The sequence below is a fragment of the Sitophilus oryzae genome, unplaced genomic scaffold (genome assembly GCF_002938485.1).
Source record: "Sitophilus oryzae breed Bouriz unplaced genomic scaffold, Soryzae_2.0 scaffold_1178_pilon_pilon, whole genome shotgun sequence".
Classification (NCBI taxonomy): Eukaryota; Metazoa; Arthropoda; class Insecta; order Coleoptera; family Curculionidae; genus Sitophilus; species Sitophilus oryzae.
This window is the reverse complement of record NW_022145813.1, coordinates 1862809-1883457: the sequence shown is the minus strand read 5'-3', so window position 1 is coordinate 1883457 and position 20649 is coordinate 1862809. Positions and strand designations below refer to the sequence as shown.

Genomic DNA, 20649 nt, shown 5'->3' with positions numbered 1-20649 from the left:
TAGCTTAACAGCCGTAAAAAACTCATCGCAACTTTATTAGAATATTTTGAACAGGGAAGCGGTAGTAATGGCCCTTTATGTCCCTTAAGTGCTGTTAAGAAGGTGAGATTTGTTGATGTCAATAATAACTGTTTATATATTTATAATTATTATTATTAGTATTTTAATAAAGCACGCTTTTAGATGTTTCAAAAAACTTTTAATAAGAGTAACTTTAACTCAACATATATGTTTCGGCTTGTTAGGCCTTTTTCAAGAGTTTTTTAAGAACTTAAAAAACTCTTGAAAAAGGCCTAACAAGCCGAAACATATATGTTGAGTTAAAGTTACTCTTATTAAAAGTTTTTTGAAACATCTAAAAGCGTGCTTTATTAAAATACTAATATTTCAACGATGTTTCACAAGGAACCAACCACAGCTTCAGTACAATTTATTTATAATTAATTTATTTTTGTTTCCTAAAATATTTTAATTAAAAGAAAATATATAAAAGTGGGCAACGCTGTGCCGATCAAGCTTAATCACGTGACTAAAAGTTGATTTGACGTGAACTATAAATAAAAATTACGTTATTTCGTTAATAGAAAAAATATTATCTATGAAAAATGAGATGTAAATAAAAAACGTGGAAAATGCACCACAAGAGGTCGTAAGGCTTGGTCTTAGTTTTGCAGATCTAACTCTAGTCTTAATTGTTAATTTTACTAGACGAGGTTTTTGTTTTTTTAATAAAATAAGATTCTTTCATTTGCAGACTCACGTTCACGATCTGATAGCCGTAAAATAATCTTTCTTGGGCGTGATCGTGTGACATTTTTTTCTGCACCCCTAAAGTATTAAACTAAGCGCCGCCACTGTGAACGACATCCCCGCTTTGCATCTTTCGGCCATATCGAAACAGGTATACAATAAATCGCGGTATTTGTTCAGGTAGTTTGAGATTTAAATTCGAGCGTAATATTTTCCCAGCTCTCCGATACTTTATGGCCGTATCGGGTCTCACCTTTGTAATCCCGGGATCGAAAAAAAAACAATAAGAAAAACGAAAACACGAAGCAGCATCCAATTTAGTTCGGTTGTCCAATCTATCTCGCGAGCAAAAACAGCCTTGGAATACTTTACGAGATGATGAGGACGATGATGATGATCAGGGGCGGATCTAGGGTGGGGCCATTACCATCGTACCACAGGTCGTACCGAGTAAGAGAGGCCAGACAGCTGCGATGTAAAAGTCTGATAAATTCGTCGTCGTGCGTTGTTTGATATACGTCATCAAAGTAAGGCTCTTAAAACTTAACCTAAGGAAAATCTCTTAAAACTTACCCTACTAACAAAATACTCAGTTTTTTTGGTCTCTGTTGGATTAAGGCAGCGGTGTTTACAAAAAATAACTATTTTATTTTGTAGATTTTTTCTTAGAGTGCAAGTGGCGAAATACCCATAAGACTAAAATTCTACGTTACTCTACATTAGGTCCCCGGATTGTCCTTCAATAGGAAAAATGTATTATTGAAAATGCATTATTCATAAAAAATTTTGCTTCTTCCCAAATGGTTAATCCAGTTTATACTTTTCCAAATTTCCATACTTTTTTAGAGAAAATTAAGAAAACATGAAAATATGGTTGAATTTTTTCTAATTCCTTAAAATCAAAAGACGTTCTTATGGTAATATCAGTTCGATCTCCATTCTATGCTAGATCGCTATTATTAATTTTGATTAACGTCATTCTTTGCTGCTGTTAAACTATCGTATTTTTACTACCCTTTCCGTAGCATTTAATTAAATAAAATTTGAACTTATTTCACATTCTAACAAAAATAAATATTACGTTAATGAAAATTCTATGAATAACAATCTATCAAAGAATGACAACGTTATATTATCCCTATACTTCGAACCGCGTGTTGTTTTTTAGGACTTAGGAAAAAAATTAACTATACAGGATGAGTCTTAAATAAGTGCACATATTTTTAGGGGTAGTATATTTCGACCCCAGAAACACGATTATGAGTTTTTTTCGTTTTTGGAAATTTTTTAGGTTTTGGTGAAAAAATATAATTTTCATTTGTAATTAAATACAATTATTTAAATATAATTGAAAATAAAATTTTCAAAGTAAAATATCTCGGTTTTTTTTAGATTTATTTGAAAAACGATAAAAAGAAAATATGTTTCTTTTATCGAGATCTACCAGCCCTGAAAAGATTTCCACGTATTTAAGACTGTAGTAGACCCTATATTTTCATGTTTTTTAATTGTTTTCTAAAACGGTATGGAAATTTGGAAAAGTATAAACGGGATTAATAATTTTAGAACAAGCAAAATTTTTATGAAGAAGGCATCTTTCTCAAAATGTCAATAATAAAAAGGTTTTTCCTCTTGTAAAGACAATCCGGGGACTTACTGCATACAGTCTGTTGCATCGCCAACCTAAATATAATATAAAATCCCAAAGAATTTCAAATAAATAAATATTTCTGTAAAATAAAATGGAGAAAGCTTTAATTTTTTTTCGGTATTTTGGTATTCTCGTTGCCGTGCGAATCATTTTCTGGATACGCGTTGAGCACATATTGGCAGCATCGCAATTTCTCAGGTATCTAATAGTCAAATGTGGATAAAAAAAATGTCAATGTCACATGAATTTCACAACCTGTTTGTTGGGTTATGTCTTTGAATAAGAAGACTGGGATATGTTGTTTTATTTGACGTTGTGAATAAATGTTGGAAGTTATTAAAATTGTTACAAAAATATATAATTCTAATAAAAATAGATAAGTTATAATCATTATTTATCAACACACACATCCGATACGCTACTGAAGCAGGTAAATCTGGTAAATCAAATTGACGTATCTAAATTCTTTGACATCTAATCTTTGACAAATAGTAAATAAAAGCAAAAATTCAAGAAAAAATATATAATTAGTTAATTTACGTGAATTTCATAAATGATCGGTTTACTACACGTATGTATATTATACCTATAGTCACTTACTAGCGAAAAGTTGTTCCATTATTTCACTCGATTTTTGCCGAGATCTACCGCACGCTACACAACCAACTATTTTAGAGTCTTTTTCGATAAATCGCGATAGTGTCACTGTTAATTTAAGTTCTGCCACAATTTCCATCTAGATTTACTACCTTTATACAACTATCAGTCATAAACTGACTTGATTTGATTTGAAAAACGCTAAAAGTCATAATATTTTTCCCTCCAGCGCGACCGGTGGTTCGTCACAGAACTAATAAATTTGTGTATAACTGGTTGCGGTGAAAAAGTCCTTTCAAAGATCTCAATTTCAGTTTCCCATATATTTTAGTTTGTATATGCTATCAGTAGTAGAATAAATAATAAATAACATGAAATAAGCTCCGTAATGACTGACAAATCCATAAAATTTCAAATCAAATTCAAATGTGTCAAATGAATCGTCAAACAAAACTGTCAAGGATCCCCACCCTAGAGTGCTTTTTCCTCCCACCATGCATGAATACATGGATAGCATTATGCTCCTTCCTTAGTCTTCTTATTCAAAGGGTTATGTCAACCTATTTTTCTATGGATATGTCTTTCTTATTATACGAGGGAAATGTTAAAGACGCTTGACGCATTTTCGATGTTTTGAACAATACTTATAACTGCTAAGTCGTAAATTATCAATTACTTATTGAGGAATTTATAGAAGACAAAGTAGTTTTCACTAAAGAGCAAGGGAATGCACAAAATCACAATTTTTTTCTATTTTTACTGACAGTTCGACAAGCAGAACGATCCTTTAGTTACAAAATTCTGGTCCTGTTACCTATGCTTATGAAAGTGTCCTGCATAGCCGACGATAGAGGACGATTTCATAAGAAAACTTTTTTTTTATAACGTCGCGTCGCGCGTCGTATCGCTCGTATTCGTCGCGTACGTAGGCGGGAATGTGTGAACATAGATAAAGGAAACAAGTTTAGATTGGAAAGTGTCCATAAGGACAATGTAAACACTATTTGGCGCTATTCTTGAAACGGTCGCGACCCAAAGCTTTTGATAATTTCGGATCGGTTCGACTTTTTCCGGAATTATGTCGCCAAATATTATTTATTCAAATTTATTATTATATTCTTTTAATTTTATAAATAAAATACAGTATGTTGCATACCAGAAACTTTATTTTATATAAAGACATGTCTGTGAAATACCTATGAAACATTGGAAACCGATGTTAAGCCACGATCCACGATTGTTTTTGCAGTTCACAGTTCACAACACAGTTTTTTAGTTTTTAATGCCACTTTTGCACATTTATCACGGGTTTGAGTAAGTAAAATTTAAATTAAACTCAAAAGATAGCAAACATTACTTTTGGACGCTTTAAACTTTTCAGTATTTTTGCAATGAGGGCGGTTTAAATTATAAAAGATTTTATAATTTTTGAAGATTCTGACTTTGACAAGAGAAAATTATTCTGTTATTGTTTGCGGTTGTTCTTAGCAACCGCTATAGCAGCGCCAGATCGCGTACAGCGGTCGCCGACCCAAAACAATCATATTATATTTTGACGGGCTTTACAATCTAAATTTATTTCCTTTATCTATGTGTGTGAAGCGGGTTTTTTCGATCGTTTGGTAAACAAATATACAAATATATATGGTTAAAACATTTAACTCTTTAATAATAACCTAGGTAGGTCATTATCACTAAATATGCCAAGCCGAAAATAACATGCAATTACAATCCAATTTTCACTAGAATGTTTTTCTTTCATTCTATGCTATTATTCTCGTTTTCTGTAGAAATTATCTAATTTATGGAAACAGATGGTTGAACCAGGACGTTTTCAAATTGAACACAATTATATGTGTTTTGAAAATAGCATAATATAGTGCCTCGGCCGATACTTGACAACATAATTGACATACATAATAATTTAAGAATTTTAATCATGGGACCAATGTTTTGGCTTCGGGGTAAACAACTTACAAAACCATTTTATGAAACCAGTTGAATATGTGAAATTATATTGTTTTTTTTTTCCTTTAAAATAAAAATGTCGACTAGCTATTTGGACAACAGTACCTACCTAATCACGGAACTTACGTTGGGGAAAAACAATATCATATAAAATAAAGGCGATATTTCTGCTTTTTTAACAAGTATACCGCCGAACGGCGGTATTATTTATATACTCCCCGGCACAAAATTCCGTCACCCTAAAAATTTGACTAAGTTTGATGTTTCATAATTTTTTATTTTGTAATGCGATTTTATGATTATGATATCAGTGTGAAGTTAAATTTATTGCCGTTATTTTTTATTATTTTAATGGCTTATATTCTTCGGTTAGGTGGGTTTATTAAATCAAAACGTTGTTTTTTGCAATAAATTAAAGACACCCTGTGGAAAAAATGAGATCGGCATTTTGGATAAAAAAAGATTTCCTGTAATCTTAGAGGTATTCTTAACATTTCATTTTTTGAATTAACCTATTATCTCTATTCTTTTATGAGCTACACATTTTTAAGTAAAGTACTGATTTCAGAGATTCGTTTATTGACAAGAACAATAATTTTAATAGCGTGTACGTCCACCTCTCGCAGCAATAACAGTCGAGGTCTTCATCGTGTTGGATGAATAAGGGTAATTATTCTTACTTGATCTATAGAGAAACGTCTGCCCAGCAGTTAAAAGACCATAACTTGGTATACTGATGCTTCCAAAACCAATGCGGGAACAGGGATCGGAGTATTTGGGCTGAGAACTAAATACTCCAAACCAATGGGCACTTACCCTAGCATCCCACAGGCAGAAATCTACGCTATCGAAAGATGCGTACAACTTATCTTAGATAGGAACTATCGGAAACAAGAAATAGCTATCTTATCTGATAGTCAAGCAGCGTTAAAAGCGATCAACTCAGTATCAATCAATTCGAAATTGGTCAAAGAATGCAAAGAGAAGCTGAATAAATTAGGCAAAGAAAACAAAGTCCTCCTACTCTGGGTGCCTGCTCACCAAGGGATAGAAGGCAATGAAAAAGCAAATGATCTAGCTAGAAAAGGAGCGAACACTCCACTAACTGGACCAGAACCGTTCTGCTTTCCAAGTGGTAACAAACTCAAGGCGGAACTCAAGAACTTGGAAGACTCCATCCGCAACCTGGAATGGGAATCTTGCAACGGTCTAAGACACTCGTAGAAGTTTCTGAGTGCTTACGACCAAACCAAACCAAACCAAAAATCAAAGATCTCCCTGGGTTTAAGCAAGAACAATCTTGGGATTGTCACGGGGTTTTTAACAGGACACTGTCTCCTATATGAACACCTCAGTAGATTGAAACTAAGAAGAAACGGCGAATGCAGATTCTGTGGGGAAAATGAGGAAACACCAGTAGACCTCATCACTGAGTGCGTCGAGACGACAACCATTCGTGCATGAACTTTGGTAATACTGATATTGGAGATGGAGAACTACCCTCTATAAAACCGTCCCAGATACTGGCTTTTGTCAAAGCCCTATCACTGAAAAAAAGGATCTCTCAGTCGAAATGAATATGACTTTGACCCAAAAGATTGGCGCTTTTCAATAGGGCCAAGAACGACGTTTCTTTACCCAAAGCATTAACTATCTTTTCATAAGCTTTAAAAAATTACTTTAGAGAATAGAAGAATCTATCAGTCCAAAGTATTTCACTCTTGACCCAAAATGAATATGCAAAGAAGTTCTTGCTACAAGAACAACAGTCTCTTTGATTCATGCAAAAATTCTTCATTGAAAAGGGACATTTCTTGATTAAAGAGACACTTTTCTTAAACCAATAGCGAATACTATTGACTCAACTAAAATTTATTTTGATCTAAGAGAAGTCTATACATCATATACAGGCATATTACGAGGTATATTATTTTCTGATAAATTTAGGTTTTCCTGGTCTGTAGTAAGTAAAGTGATATTATTTTCCTCGATATATATTATTTCTGCTTCTTCACTCCTTGATATTTTTTGGGGTGGTTCATCACTCTACAAATTACATAAAAATGTTACATCACGATTAATCAAAATAAAGCAATTAAATTATTAAAATTATAAGCTTTGGTCACATTTTGAATTTTTTAATACGGCAACTTGAAATTCTAAAATTTTTTTAATTATTTGCATAAAAAAATCGATACCTATATTCATATTCTATCTATAGTCATGCATGCTTTATCTAAACATCAGGTGCATAGGTAAATGTCTCTTACCTTCAAATATAGCAAATAAATGCTCTAATTTCCATTTTTTTCAGAAACTATTTTAAAGAATCCATATATTTATCCTAAAATTTGCCCATAAAAAATGACAAATGCATGTTAATAACGATCACTAATTTGTTATACGATATGCGTTTAAAAAGCAAATTGTGCAAAATTCCAAGTGGAAAATTCCAAGCAACAAAACCCGTGCGTACTATAATGTGAGATCTATGAAATGCGACGTACGACTAATCGAACTGCCAACTGATCTGTCTTTGCGTCTCGTTATTATTTTTCATCAAAAGAGTATTTAGCTATTGGAAAAATGGCCATGTTTCTTGAATGAAGTACTTCCTAGCGTATTTTTCTTATTATCTTAAAACAAAGTAATTTCCACTTGGTTGAATGAAAATAGATTCAAGAGAAATTTTCGATTTTTTCAAGAGAACCAGTTTTCTTGACTTTTACGCTAAAATAAATTATCTTGCCACTAATTTTTTTTTCAAGAACGATGACGACTTTAGTTCAAGTCTATCATTTTTATCAATGTAGGACTGTATGATGAGTTATAACTCAAGAAAGGGGGACACAATAGATCTGTAAGGTCGCAGTGATTAACCCCCTCCCACTTACTCTAAATTCTAAAAAAATCTACTTGATCTATAGCTTGATGAATATTAAGCTATAGATCAAGAAAACACTTTACAACAGCTAGCATAGCTCTTGTAAAGTAGGTATGTGGTGGAATAGGACGACGACGAATAGCTCTTTAAGTTCATCGCACAAATGTTCGATTGGATTGAGGTCGGGACTACAAGGAGGCCATTCCAATCTTCATAGTCCAACCTCATCCAACGCAACGTAAAGTCATTGCAACGCAACGTCATTCAGTTTAGGCCTGGTTTTATCATGCATCAGTATAAACTGATTTCCAATGAAAGTAGCAAATGGAACGACAACTTCTTGGCGGTTATCCTCAATATAACAGTGGCCATTGAGAGCTCCATTTTCAACAAATTTAAATTTGTATAAATATCAGTATTTTATTTAAAAATGTGTAGCTTATAATAGAATAAAGATAATAGGATAATTCAAAAAATGAAATGTTAGGAATGCATCTAAGATTACAGGAAAGTGTTTTTTGTCCAAAACGCCCGCTCACAGGAGGTTTTGAATTTATTGCAAAAAACGAAGTTTTGCTTTACCCCGGTATAAACCCACCTAACCGAAATATATAAGCCATGAAAATAATTTAAAAAAAATGCTAACAAATCATTCTTCACACTGATACCACAATCATAAAAATCGGATTACAAATTCAAAAGTTATGAAACATCAACCTTAGTCAAACTTTTAGGGTGGCGCGGCGGAATTTTGTGCCGGGGAGTTTATATTTAACAACATAACAAAAGTAAATTTTCGATTTTTTCTGTATAAAAAATAAACTAACAATCAACCCACCACAAAGATATAGACAATGATTACGGCACAGTTATAATTTTCATCATTTCCTTTTTGAAACATTCTTACTGCGTTTCGTGCCCAAAACAACCGCTATATAATTATTTTCCTTATTCGGCATCTATAATAAATACCTTGTTTTACAAAGGCAATCTATTAATTAATTTCATTCTCAGTTTATGCTGTACGTAGGCCGCTGACTTGAGCGTAGGCTTTATTAATTTTCTAAGTAAAAAATGCTTTTGAACTTGTGTTTGTTATAACCATAGACTTAAAATAAAATATAGACTGAGCATCTCATTCATAAATAGCTGGAACATGCGGTCAGACACTGTCTTGTTATTGTTGTGTTATTGTTTTAGGTTATAACGAGTGCGACACGAGCGATAGATAGGTTGTCTCTGTCGTAACGGTCGTTCCCTGACGACTCTGCCGAGAAACCATAGACTTAAAATAAAATATAGACTACACTATTTACATCTCAACGCGGACAAACAACCTTTTTTGTACACATGTTTACTTCTGGGTACAGTCGACCGAGCCTTCCTCGTCCAGCCTATGTTGTCACGTCTTTAATATTATCAATATTTTTTTTCTTGTTATACACATATATTGAGATATTAATACTACAGTTTAATACAGTAGGTTTTAATATTCCATAGATGTATTAAATAGTCCTTATACTACTAAATTATAAGTCGGATACTGTTTAATAAGGATAAGTTCTTTACAATATGACAACACCGATTAGAGGCGAGGGAGCCTATTCATTTATTTATTACTTTGTAGTACGTGTCGCACGTGCGGTAAAGCTTTGTTGCCGCTATCTCCCCGGCTGTATTAACGCATTTTCTTAGCTTGTAGTCCTTAAGTGTTTATTTTATTGACTTTTTCTGTTCAAAAACTATAAAATATGGTTCGCCAGTGCCAAATCTGCAAGAAATTTGACTTAAATAATCCATTTAAGTCTTGAAACGACTTTTGACCGGTAGGCAACTCTCAATTTACCCATTGGCAGTCAGTGGCGTTGTTGTAGAAAAGCGCTTATTTAGATAATATTTTAGTAAAATGTAAAATCTGAATTTTTTCTTTTACATTACATTATTTACTTACTTACATTGTAACAAATATTCCGGTTTATTCTAAAATTATCTTCAGAATCTAAAATAACATACAAGAATTTTAAAATGATATTACATTATGAAACAATATTTTTTAATATACCGGGTCGTCTCAAAAGTGGCTCAACCCTATAACTTTTTTTATTTTTTCAGATAAAAAAACAGATTTGTATGTTAGTAGGTATGTGACATAAATTAGGATTTATTGACGTATTCAATTGTTTTTAGTCTCTTCCTGTTTTACCGAAATGATTACATCTTTTTATTTTTAAAGGCACCCTCGGTATATTGCTACTTTATTCGATAAAAAATGACACTCTGAATAGAATGACATATCATATGTCAACTTTTGACATTGTCGCTTAAAAACATATCCTATTTTAAATTTCAATCCAGTTTTTTCAATCCACTAAGTTTTAATCAAGGAGCCTTGGAAAAATAGTTTTGATCGTCTAATAGGTTTCGTGTCTTGTCTAGGCCGGTTAAAAGATGTACAAATCGTATTTTTAATCATACATATGTCATTTTTTTCAAATGGAACAAGGGTGACTCATTAGCATATTTGGAAAAGCATTTTTTATGAATATATTGATACCACACACTTGGTATTTCGAGTCAAATTGTCGTTATGAACCGCGTGTTACAATTACAATTAAACCATATGCGAAAATGTCAAAAGTTGACATATGATATGTCATTCTATTCAGAGGTGTCATTTTCTATCGAATAAAGTAGAAATATACCGAGGGTGCCGTTTAAAATTAAAAGTTATAGTCATTTCGGTGAAACAGGAAGTGACCAAAACAATTGAATGCGTCAATCAATCCTAATTTATTTCATATACTAACATACTAAATCTTGTTTTTTATTTGAAAATATAAAAAATTATGGGGATGAGCCACTTTTTGAGACGCACCCGGTATAATAAAAGACAGTACCGAGTTAAATAAATGTAGTTTTTATTTTATCCACTTCCTATCACCTTCCTTGCTTTAATGGAACAGATTTATGTTTTCTCTAATTTACATAATAAGACATCACTTAACCAGAAAAAAAATTACAACAATCATATTTTTTTTCTCCCTGTCCCTTGTCGCCGATTCTATTATATCTGTGGAATAGATCCTGTTTTGATTAATATTAGGGGTTGTAAATGTTTGACTAAAATTAATAATTTATTATTAATTTCAAAATTACCTAATTTCGATTATAAAATTTCTTCTATAACGTGTATTTTATTATTTTATCCTTTTTGGACTCTAAATTGTTTTTTCTAAACTTTTATTTAAAAAAACCTGTCCTAAATCTTAATAAAATATAAAAAGTTTAAATACGATATATTTTTAATTTAATTATAGCTTCATTAAAATAAAAAAATTACCCGGCTATGATACGGAGAGTTCAGGTGTACTTGAGAAACGAAAGACAGTGTTGTGTTTCTCGGCAGAGTCGTCAGGGAACGACCGTTACGACAGAGACAACCTATCTATCGCTCGTGTCGCACTCGTTATAACCTAAAACAATAACACAACAATAACAAGACAGTGTCTGACCGCATGTTCCAGCTATTTATGAATGAGATGCTCAGTCTATATTTTATTTTAAGTCTATGGTTATAACAGTTATTAAGACACGTGACTTATGTAATTTGGTAACAGATTAATAAATAATTAAGCTATAGGAAAGACTATAGTCACTACCTGCGGGTGACTTCAGCTATACATTTATTAACACATAAAATAGACACCTTAAAATGTTCTTCTATTTTAGATTTCAACATCATTATCATCATCATCATTTCCAGCTTATTCAACCATTTTCAATTATGGTCTAGCCTCCCTCACATATTTAGATACTCTCTTTGTAGTTGGGTCCATTGTTGTCTATTGTTGGCTATGCGGGCTTAAGTTATCCCTGCTAATTTCCTAATATCATGGTCTTCCCACCAGTCCCATCCTCTGTAGGAGTGATCTCAGCCGGCAGCACAAAACACATACACAAGAAGAAGTGCGAGCGCCTTGCTAAATATTGGAAAGTGAAATTGACGTTTAAATTTGACACTGTTGACAAGTCTACTGCTACTAGCGCCCCCAATTTCGCTTGTAGGAACTACGGACTAAATTGTCACGCATGGCGGGAAGTTTAAAAAAATAAATTTTTTTATTTTTTCATTTATTTTTAATTATGACATACACAAAAACACAAAAAATACACCATTTTTTAAAAATATGTTTAATATCAATATCAAATATACAACAGAAATTAATTTCACCACAATAAATTAATAAAATTAAAAGAATAATGTTACAAGTAGATCAAGAGACAAAATTAATTATAACAAAACTGAAAAAAATGGCGTCATAGATGGCTTAGAAATAAAAGATATATCATAATTTTGAAAGTAAAATTATATGGGAAATGTCTTCGATCATCATTTTTAAGCCAACTGGACGATTATTTCAAACATACAAGCTGAGTTCGTTCATAGTGCTCTGAGAAATCTAGATAAACAAAGAATAATAAATTAAAAGTATTCCAGGGGAAAAGAGAGGAAAAACCTGTATCGTCTCTGATATCTGTCAGGGTATTGTTGAAAGTGTCATCTTTTTGCTCGAAGTTTTCAGGTCGATCAAAAAGATGACATTTACAACAATACTTTGCTGTAACTTTCACAAATATCAGAGAGAGTACATACAGGTATTGCCTCTCTTTTCCTCTGGGATGCTTTATATCTGTTGTTCTTTGTTTATCTATATTTCTCAGAGCATAATGCCGAACACGACTACAGTATATAATAATTTCAATATCCGAAGTGGAAAGAAAAAAGATCACCTTTCTGTTTTGTACTATGGTCCCTTTCTTCCGATGGCTCATCTCGTTGATATTTAGGAAGGATAAATAGGAAGGAAAATATAAAATTCAATTTGATTTGATGATCCTTTTCTGTCACCTAAAATCAGGAGAACGACAATGAGCATGTTAAGATGAAAAAAAAATTATCAACACTTACCTACACGTTAGTCCGAGGAGTTTTATTAAAAACCTATATATTTGCCTAAATAATTTATGTATTAAATTTGCAAAGCAAAATGCAGCGTGTAAACAAAAGAAATAAAATGGCGACAAGTCAACGTCAACGACCCGACAAGGAGAAAAGTGGTGTTCGAATAACAAATTATGGGTCACCAAAAATTAATTTTGTCTCCTTTCAACGCACACTGTAGAAAGAAAAAGAGATGAACTGGAATACTGAAAGAACGTCAAGGTTTTATCTGTCACTCTTGTCAATAATTTATCGGTAAGGAAGATTCCTAGAAAATCGCTTGTAGTCAAGTTTTCAACCATTGCCAGTTCTCCCATAAGATGTGTCATCCACCTGGCCGGCAGTGAGCCATGTATACTGCAGTGAACGTACGCGCTCCATTCCTACCAGCCATTAGGAGTTCTCCTGTTCTACGTTTGGTTAGGTTAGGTTATCCAGTGCCGGACTTAGGCCTAGGCCAACTAGGCCCGAGCCTGGGGCGGCAAATTTTGAGCATACCAAAATATTTATCTTTTTTTTAACTTTTATTTGTTCATAAAATATTGCGAATATAGCCTTAGCCGATTACATATTTATTTACTTAACTATTATTATTGTTTAAATATATAATTCGCTTGGGTTATTTTTTACTGCATTGTGCCATGCATCCAGTTAATAAATACATAAATACCTCGAATATAAAAAAATAAATTCAAAAACATTAAAAAAATTATCAAAAACACATTGGTCTGCACGAAATGAAGCTTGCCAATCACTATCTTTGTCTTCCAATGAAATCAAATCCACGTTGGAGTCAATTTCTGAAGACGATACCGAAAAGCCTAAAACCCGATTAGATGCTTCTAGTCTCCTTAAACAATTCAAAAGCCTAGAAATGGGTTTTATGGCGGTATTTTGGACAGACGTTTTAAATAGATTAGATGCGGTCAATAAAAAGCTTCAAATGGTGGATATTGATCTACAACTTGCTGCAGATTTATGTAGTTCATTGGACAAATATTTTTCTGAAATTCGAAATCTAGATAGTACTAATCATTTGAGGAATATGAAAGAAGGGCCATAGAATTGTTCGGTGAGAAAGAATATGCGGCAGATAAAAACAGAAAAGTGAAACGGAAACGACAATTTGATGAAACCAGTGATAATGAAACTCTATTTAACGCTAGGTACGATTTTAGGATAAATGTATTTAATGTTATTATTGATAAATTAATCCTTGAATTTTTTTTCCTACAGGAAAAGTGCCTACAATGACTTTTCAACCAAATTTGGTTTCTTTAGTGATTTATCTACTTTAAGTATTGACGACATTACCGATAAGTCCAGACATTTAATAACCTGTTATCCAAATGATTTAGATGAGTCAGTGCCTAATGAATTAATACATTTTCGTAAATTTATAAAATGCATTAAGTCAGCAAAACCATCTGCTAGAGAGCTTCTTAAAGTAATTTATGAAAAAAACGCTCAAGACCTGTTTCCAAATACTTTCATAGCATTAAGAATATTCACATGTACTTTTATTACTAACTGTTCTTCTGAACGCTCGTTTTCTGCATTGAAACGTATAAACAAATACGTAACTTATTTACGGTCCACTATGGAAACAGAACGTCTAAATCATTATCAATTACGATGAAGTAATTGATAATTTTGCGAACAAAAAAGTACGTAGAAAACCTTTATAGGAATATAAGCAAACCTTATAGTTTTGTTGTTCGTTTGTTGTCATTTTATATGAATATTTTAATATTTATTTTATGTTCTGTGTTGATCTGTTCTGTCAGTCTATTCTGTTGATGGTCCTGTATTCAAATAAATGTTTTTTATATCAGTAATTTTTTTAATTAAAAAAAATGTTAAGGGGTGGCAATTTTTTTTGGCCTGGGGCGGCAACTTCGCTAAGTCCGGCCTTGAGGTTATCCCTGCTAGAATTTTCTTGGCATGTTCCATTCCGGGACTGTCATCCCAGTCCCGAAACGTCACACCCATAACCCATTCACAGAGCCTGTCTCTTGCGAGATTTTTTGGCACGCTAAGTGTCGGTTCTGGGTCCACGAATGGCGAGCCTGCACCAATTTTGGCGAGGGAATCAGCACGTTCATTTCCCTCTAGGCCGACATGTCTCGGTATCCATATTAGCGACACTTTGTTCCTATCTCCTAATATATTGAGTAGTTTCTTACAATGAAGATTCGTCATAGACGTGCTTTTCGTTGCCTCAAGTGCTTTCAACACGGCTTGACTATCCGAAAATGTGTTTATTGTTTTCCCGTGGTATTGCTGTTCTACCAGGAATTGCACACAGGTTTCAATAGCATATAGCTCCGCTTGGAAAATTGTGGTGTGTTTTCCAAGGCTGTGGTAGATCTGTTTTTGGACTGCTGCAGTAAATTCCTGCGCCAGATCCTTTTTCGTTTTTGGATCTGTCCGAGTACCAACACATTTCCGCATGTATAAAGCCGTTTCTCGGCTTATTCCATTCGTCTCTATATTCGGAAACAGGACGTTGTAGGTGCGTGTCAAGAGTTGGACTGGTGTCCTCGTGGGTACCATGCTGTAATTTTTGTGGTCCATCGGTTATTTGTTCGTCTTGCCAGGTGTCCTGCCCATTGCCATTTGAAGGATTTGACTCTGTGGATGACATCTATTACCTGGGTCTTTCCTCGTATCCACTCTATTCTTTTACGGTCTCTCTTGGATATTCCCAGCATATTTCGTTCCATTGAGCGTTTTGCGACTTGTAGTTTTCTTATGATGTCCGTTTTAAGGTTTAACTGGTAGTACACATTGATCGAATGTTTTCTTTTTTAGATAAAGTGGCATTCTAGATTTAAATATGATTGAGTTTCTTCCATAAGTACCCCATGCTAGCTTAATTCTTCTATTGATTTCTGATAGTAGAGATCCCCAGTCCCCTATTAGTTGTCCCAAATATATATATTCTTCTACTATTACCAGTGTTGTGTTATTTATGTTGTATATTGTATATTTATTGTTTGTTAGAATGCCTTTTCGTTCGTTGTACATTACTTTAGTTTTTGTTAAATTCATTTTGAGATCCACTTTATTGCTGGCTGTATTTAGTTCGTTAATTTGTTCTTGTAGTTCTTCAGGACTATTGGCTATTAGGACTATGTCATCAGCGAATCTTAGATGGTTAAGATATTCTCCATCTACATATTTTTAATCCTTTGTTGGTCCACTCCAGTTGACGACAGATTTCTTCTAATGTTGCTGGTAATGTGTAACTTTTTCTTATTTAATTATAATTTTTAATGATCCTAGACTATTTAATGATCCTAGAGAAATTCTTATTGAATGTCATTTTTTGACGGCCGCTTTGACTCAATTTTTTTCGAACCATATATGGTAATTAACTATTAAACAAAATATACGTTTCTTTAACAGTTCATAAAACAATTAAGTACATTCTTAGTAATAACTAATAATTTAAGGAATTTCAATTAACATTGACTTGTAAAATATAAACTTATAATGTTACCATTATGTAATGTCGTCTGAATATTGAGTACCTACTGAGGTTCTCTGTTTATTTACTGCATTTTAAAAACTTTACACATAAAATTAAGGTTTGTTAGTCTCAATTAAGTTTCATAGATTTATTTTTCTAGATACAAAATAAGTTTAGATTTTACTGTATTTGGTTGACGCAAGCAAAATTTTTAGACATTGTTATTGTGATACAGCCTATCATAACAAAATGCTACAGTTAATTGAGTTAATACCTTAGTAATTTGTTGTAATGTGCTTCCAGCTATTTGGTGAATTTTTGTACTTTTTTTTAAATATCAAAAATCACTTAGGACATAGTTAAATGTGTTTTGGATTTTTGTCGTTAATTTCTATTGCTTTTAACTATAAAAGGTGAAAATTTCATGGTCAATGCTATTATTCATTCATTAACTACTCCAATGCACCTACATGTCTACATGCTGTTTTTAACGTAAATAGCTAAAATTTATTTGCGGTGTCAATCTATAAAATACTTAGATAATTTTTGTTTGAAGTAATGCACCATACACAATACTAAAAGTTGAAACGAATAAAATGGATGATTTTTACTATAATTGCATTAAAATTTCATTATTATTTATGGTTAATGCAACTTAGATTAATAACGAATCAATCTTATTTCGTTTGTATACAGGGTGGCGCCTCTCATACGCCGCGGAGGTTCCATGCAGAACGACAGTTTATATTGAATTATAGGTTAATTTAGAGCATTTTTTAAAATAGAGGGAGTTCTACAGGGTGTCCCCAAAAAAAATTACGCATCAAAGTTGTGTTTTTGTAATGGAACACCCTATATATTAATTTATTTTCGGATTCTAGGAGAAAAATAAAGGCGAGTTTCATAGAAGTATATGACTAAAATGTAAGGTTTTTGATATATTTAACATTTTATTCTTAAGAGTTGTTTAAGATGTCTCTGTTGCAACTTGTTTAATGCGTTCATGTGTCGGCGGTACGGCACCCAAGTTTCGCTTCCATATAACATGGTGGGAATTATTATCGCTCGGTACACCGCAAGTTTCGTTTTTGTGCTCAAGTCATGATTGTAGAAAACCCTGTCTTTTAATTTCCAGAATGCTCTTGAGGCGCTGCTAATCCTGTGCTGAATTTCAGAGTCGATATTGGCCCTTTCCGAAATCAAACTGCCGAGGTAATTGAATTCCACTACATATTCCAACAGTTCATCTCCGATTTTTATAGCATTGTTGTGATCTTCCGGGGGAGTGCACATGATTTTAGTTTTATCGATATTCAGCTTAAGTTCCAAGGCCTCGGATAAAGGAGGTTAACCATTTTAAAACAAGCAAAAATATCTATGAAGGATGTATTTTTCTCAAAATGTCAAAGACAATCCGGTGACATACTCTAGTAATGTAATATTATATATGGCAAAATAAATATCAAAGCGGTTGTAATATGTTCTGTACGATCGTAATAATTGTTTAAATTTTCCGCTTTTTAACCGTACAAGGTGTGGGTCTCGTGGTCAGGCCTAAGATCTGTTCACGTTTCTACGTCATTATCGAGCACCCACTTGTTCCTTCATTTTTACGGCAAACGATCAATGAATGGGCTCATTGCAACAGAGCAATACGTATCTACGTTCGCCACATGACCAATATAAGGCCGATTGAGTAACGTAGAACTTTTAGCTTTTAGCCCACGCTGTATCAACGACTTAGGTATCGGGACCTTGATTACAACTATTTCGATCTATTTTTATTAGAGAGTTTGTTGTGTAATGGTAATTGACTGTTTGATATTCTATTATGGACTAAATTCTGAATGAGTGAATTAAAAAACTGAATTAAAAAAATTATAAATTGAAATATACAGAGTAGTATTCACAGGTAATATACATATATGCAAAAGTATGTGCAAAAAAATCAGATTTTAAAGATTACTTTTTGGAAATGGTAGTCTATAATATTATTATAAAGTAATCGCAAAACAATTTCCGATGCACGGATTAACTTTGAGTGACAAGCGATGGCGAAAACGCTGCCAGATTGTGATGGATTTATGAGATGCATCTTAATGTAAAATTGGGAAACAATATATTTTAGGAATTAATTTATTTATTAACAGTAGTCACTAACACTCACAGAAATATTTAAATTTAAGACAGCAGCTACTCTCTACAAATCGAAATAAGTAGAAGTAACTTTGAAAGTTGTATACTATGCTTACCAATCAAACCTACTTCTCTGACTGCAGTCAAGGGTAATAAAGGACATTTATTGTCACGTTCTCGTTCAAAATAGTTTATCAGGAAAGCTACAAGCTCTTTGCTTCGACTGTTTAAAAGCTTCGGCATATTTTCAATACACAATTTCAAGAAATGCAATACAAAAACTCGAAAATTTAGTTCTTAAAAGAACTGTTTGTGCTTAAAAGTATAATTTTTAAAAAAAGACTATGAAAATCGGCAAAAAACGAGAATTACTTCCAAATATTCAACAATAACACGATATTATACAAAATAATGACTGACGTTATAATAATCGTCAAATAATATATACGACAACGTTGCTGATCGCCGCGCAATAGGACCATGGCGATAATAAAATTCGGTTTAGACTAATTTTTGCAGCTTTAATATAAATAAAATATCTGTTACAATCATTTGCTCTATAAATTAAAATGAAGAGCTGCTCGGTATCTTAAATTATATAACAAATTTAAAGATCTTTGCCAAAATTTCATTTAGTCAGGTTTATAGGCTTTAGTGTCAATTTCGATATGATTGATGACGTGCATCGGAAAATGTTTTGCGATTGCCGTATGTAGATATGTAGTTGGTAGAAAGTAATTTCGTCTTGACATAACCAACATGACATCGATTTGTTTTCGATCATACGGTACATTATCGTATTTTTGAAACGGGCATTTTGTAACAAATTCACTAAGTAAAAATAATATACAGTATTAGCGTGTACCCGCAACTTCGTTCGCGTCGAATTAATCATTTGTAATGGTAATGATAAAGCAAAGGAAGAATTTCCATTAACATAAAAACTGGATAAAATTTTCTCACATTTATGTCAGAATGAGAAAAAACAATATGGCGATATTATTATATAACTTGGTAATATTTGAGGGGTAGTTTCATCTCTTTGGAATTTGACTTTCGAAAAATCCGTTTGCCAAAAATAAGCTTTTTACGTCAAGTGCGAGGGTATTAAAGCGATACATATAGCCTAGCTTACCCAAAAGTCAACCTCACCTTCACGTGGTGCACCCTGTTTACACAAACGAGGCTCTGACGTCCGAGTATAGGCGGTATAACCTTATACAACCCTCAGACCTACCATCTTCTGGGGAAAAGGAGTAATAAAATATACCTAGCCGGCCGAGAACGTAGCACAAGGGAACTATCGTCGCAGTCCTTACTGTGCCATAGCCATCCCGTGCTACAGTTGCAGCTAAAACTGTGCGGCAGCGTAACCGCCACAGTTAAACCTTTTCACGCAGCTTACACACAGCAATGATGGAACATTCGAGTGGGACAAAATTATCGTCCGGAGGTAAAATACCCCCTCAATCGGAACTCCGGGAGGGGTGCCTACTCGAGCGTATCATCGGGGAAACAAAAAACATCAAAAAAACATCAAAAATCATCAACGTTCGCGGCGTGGAACGTCCGCACTCTACTGGACAAGATAAATTCAAATCGACCAGAGAGAAGAACAGCACTGGCCTCTCCACCGATTAAATATAGATGTTGCCGCTCTAAGCGAAACACGCTTTGCAGATGAAGGTAGTCTCACTGAGGAGCATTACACCTGCTTTTGGAAAGATCACCCCGCAACACACAGGAGAATTCATGGTGTAGGCATTGCGATCAAAAACGAAATCGCCACCGAGTTAACAGAAGTACCTATTGGTGTCTCCGAACGTCTTATGACCCTAAGGTACCCCATATCAGACAAAACTTAGGTCAACATCATTAGTGCCTACGCTCCCACCCTTGACGCTAAAATTGAGGATAAGGATAAATTTTACCAAGCTTTACAAAATGCCCTTCAACGAATTCCAAAGCACGAACGAATCATCTTGCTAGGTGACTTTAATGCCCGTGTAGGCAAACAACAGGAAATATGGCCTGACGTATTGGGAAAACATGGAATGGGAAACGTAAATAGCAATGGTGAACGCTTATTAACAACATGCGCAGAGTATAATCTTTGCATCACCAATACGTGGTTCATGTTGAAGGACAAGTTAAAGGTACCTGGAAACATCCTAGATACGGCCACT

General features: G+C 33.5%; 1 protein-coding gene across 2 annotated transcripts in view; it reads left to right on the top strand.

The window, feature by feature from the left end:
• LOC115890912 (interference hedgehog-like) overlaps window positions 1–20649 on the top strand; it is a 138082-nt gene that overhangs the window by 67785 nt on the left and 49648 nt on the right. The window lies entirely within an intron of this gene.